We start from the raw sequence: 3143 nt of genomic DNA, 5'->3' as shown, positions 1-3143 counted from the left end.
TGCGAGGGGTACGTATCACCCCGCCCACCAGGGACGACAGATGATGATAGCTACAATAACTGAATAAGCAGAGCCAAGAATTATAATCTACAATACAGGTAGTATTATATGTAATCGTTATCCTTGAGTATATCATAAGGCCTAAGTGTATATATATATTTTCCTGTTTTTGTTTGCTTGTTTGTTTGTATGTTTGTTTCACCATGAATTTGTGGCATGAATTCGGGGAATACAATTGGCCGTCTCCTATAAAAGAAAATCACTTGAAAGTATACAAAAGTTTTGAGAACTTTTGAGAATGAATAATGACATCAACACAAACTAAAATCAAAATGAAAACGGATAGAAGAGACGGATCGCAGCTGAAAATATCATAAAAATTTAATACGCAAATTTTAGGTGTCAACAAATATACAATTCAGAGAACAATTTGTATGAAAACACTTTTATAACGAATAACGCTTCTGTCAAATGGCGGCGTAATTTTTGTTTCGTACAGCTAGGTTAGGAATTGCTAAAGTTGCAACATTGACATGTATAGTACACTTTCATATTTTGGACAGAAAACGTGGAAAATATACATTAGATTGAGTTCATCTATTGATGTAAAAATGTTGTCAGGATTATTAATGATAAATCATTACGCTATGAATTTAGTTCCCTATGGAAAACAAATTATAGTTCTCAAATGAATTCTTAATATTGATGAAGACAGTAAGTGAAACGTACCATGCAGAAATTAATAGAGACGAGTTTTTTTACATTTGTAACTTTCAAATGTTTAATTTCCCTCAGTGTTTTATGGCAAAAAACATTTCATTAAATGTTTATTTATCTCGTATATTTGTAACAATGGTTTCTGGCCCCACACGAAAGCATAACCCAATCTAAAATTTAGATTAATTAAGATTAAAAAATACACTAGTTTCTATGATGTCTCAACATGTAACTATTAGGACATTAACTGTGAGGCTCATAAAGCCTGGGATGTTTGTTGAATAGATTTATTTTTAAAATAAAGAACAAATAAAACCAAAAGCTGATCTTTACTGAAGTTAATATTTCTGTAACTTATCTAAAACCAATCTTTTGCGAAAATGGAAAAAATTACATCAACATTGTTTTTCCTCAAGACAAGACATACACTCGCTTATGTTTTTGATATAGAATCTAGTTCACAATATTTTTCTAAGTTTCCTAATTATTTGTCTCCGAGTTAGATACAAAGACATTCATCTACTTAAACATAATAGTTTGATAGGAAATCCAATGTGTTGTTTATGGTATCTAAGAAATTGAATTTTTTTCTCTTTCTGGATAAATGATGTCAAAATACACATACAATGTATTATTATTTCAATACATGTATCCAATAAGTGTACAAATTTTTGTTTCTTTTAGTTAACGGGAAAATTGTCTACAATAAATTTGAATGAACACAAGGCGTATTCAGGACTTTGATTACGACTCTGAATTCACTTGGTACCACTGTTACACCTCAGTCCACTCTAGCAGCTGAAAATTGAACTGTAATGAGTATGTAAAGATATGTACAATATCAATCTCCTCCCTTCCTTATACCCCCTTTCCACTAGGAAGGCGCTCTCGCCGCACTCTCTCTGCGACCTCAAATTTGAAATATCGCTCAACGAATTGTTTAGAAAAGAAACGAATCTTTTTACACTTTGTGAGTTTTGTTGTCTTCTCGGTCACACTCTAACGTTTTGTATGATATACCCAGTGTGAAAGCCAAGGTTACACATATCCTATTTAGGTCGCAGTGAGAGCGCAACGCGATCGCCGTCTAGTGGAAAGTGGGTCTAATACGAGTAGTTTTAAGTTTAGGACCATTCTTTTCTGGATCTCCTTCGTATTTTTGTGCAAAGTTAGGATGCTTTTGCTTGCAGCAAATTCAGGTAGATTATTTTTTTAGGATAAATTCACACTGTATCTGTATGTCATTCCCTGGGCATCCCCCAAAAATGTTGCGAGCGGGCGAATAAAAGTGGCCAGGAAGATTGAACAAATGATATGCTAAACACGGTATACTAAACATTCAATTCTTGTTCTTTCATGTTTTCTTGAACTTTGGATCGAGGAAAGCTTTGCTCAGGGTTTGACATAGATTTTTCAGCTGTACTGGTACAAATTGCGATAAAATCAATTGCACCAAAACATTTTTGTGTACCTTGCAAAGAGGTCATAGTGGTTCAAATCTTTACTGAGAGGGTCAGTATCCGCTATGCTGTGCAACTCTTCACTGTCAATTGCAACAAACATAAAATGTTCAATGTGCAAGGAGTCAGTTGACGACAAAAAATCATTCGTTTCACAAAAAGAAAAGAGGCGATCTACGATGCATTCCTATGCATTTTCCAATGTATTCTTACAATTTATTCGGCATGTATTTGCTCATTTTTTTTCGTACGAAAAGTGGATGGCATCCATATATCAGGTCAGTGTGACCAAATGGAAAACATGAAAACGACCTCTCAAAATATTGCTTTCCATTTCTCCTCGAATATATAAAAGTTATGTACTATACCAACTTATGCTCAATATCTGTCGAGATGTACTTTGCTGTAATGACTCCGGGTAATATGGGCAATAAGTAATACAGAACAGATCCCATGCCAACAGCAAAATAAAAATAGCTTATAAATTTTTACGCAGTTGTATATAATTCTGATGCTTTTCTATAAAGACTCCCAAAACAATTGCGCTATACATCTAAAACATACAAACAAATACCAGATAGTTGAAAATACAGAATATGCCAGACTTTTGTTCATACGAAAAGCCAGATTCGTTGAAGTGAATCAAATCTCTTTCGATCCGCCTCTGTTTGACGTCGACTTGTGCTGGTAAGGTAAAGAATATTCATTGATACACAACTTTGGGTGACAGAAAATCTTACATTTTCGACTATTTTGTATCTAGATCATGTAGAAAATTAGGAAAGCGCATCTTCAGCTGAGGAAAAAAACTATTAAAATTTTCGAAAAAGCTACATTTTACTGCAAACGTGTCAAATAAATACATCTGAATGTAACTTTGGTAGATGATATGCAGAATTCCTAGAAAAGAGTGATCGCTCTGTCCATGAAACTTTCTGTGGACGAGTTCGTTTGTAAGAGCCATAC

The sequence above is a fragment of the Branchiostoma floridae genome, chromosome 1 (assembly GCF_000003815.2).
Source record: "Branchiostoma floridae strain S238N-H82 chromosome 1, Bfl_VNyyK, whole genome shotgun sequence".
Taxonomy (NCBI): Eukaryota; Metazoa; Chordata; class Leptocardii; order Amphioxiformes; family Branchiostomatidae; genus Branchiostoma; species Branchiostoma floridae.
The sequence above is the reverse complement of the archived record's forward strand: the minus strand, read 5'-3'. Positions refer to the sequence as shown.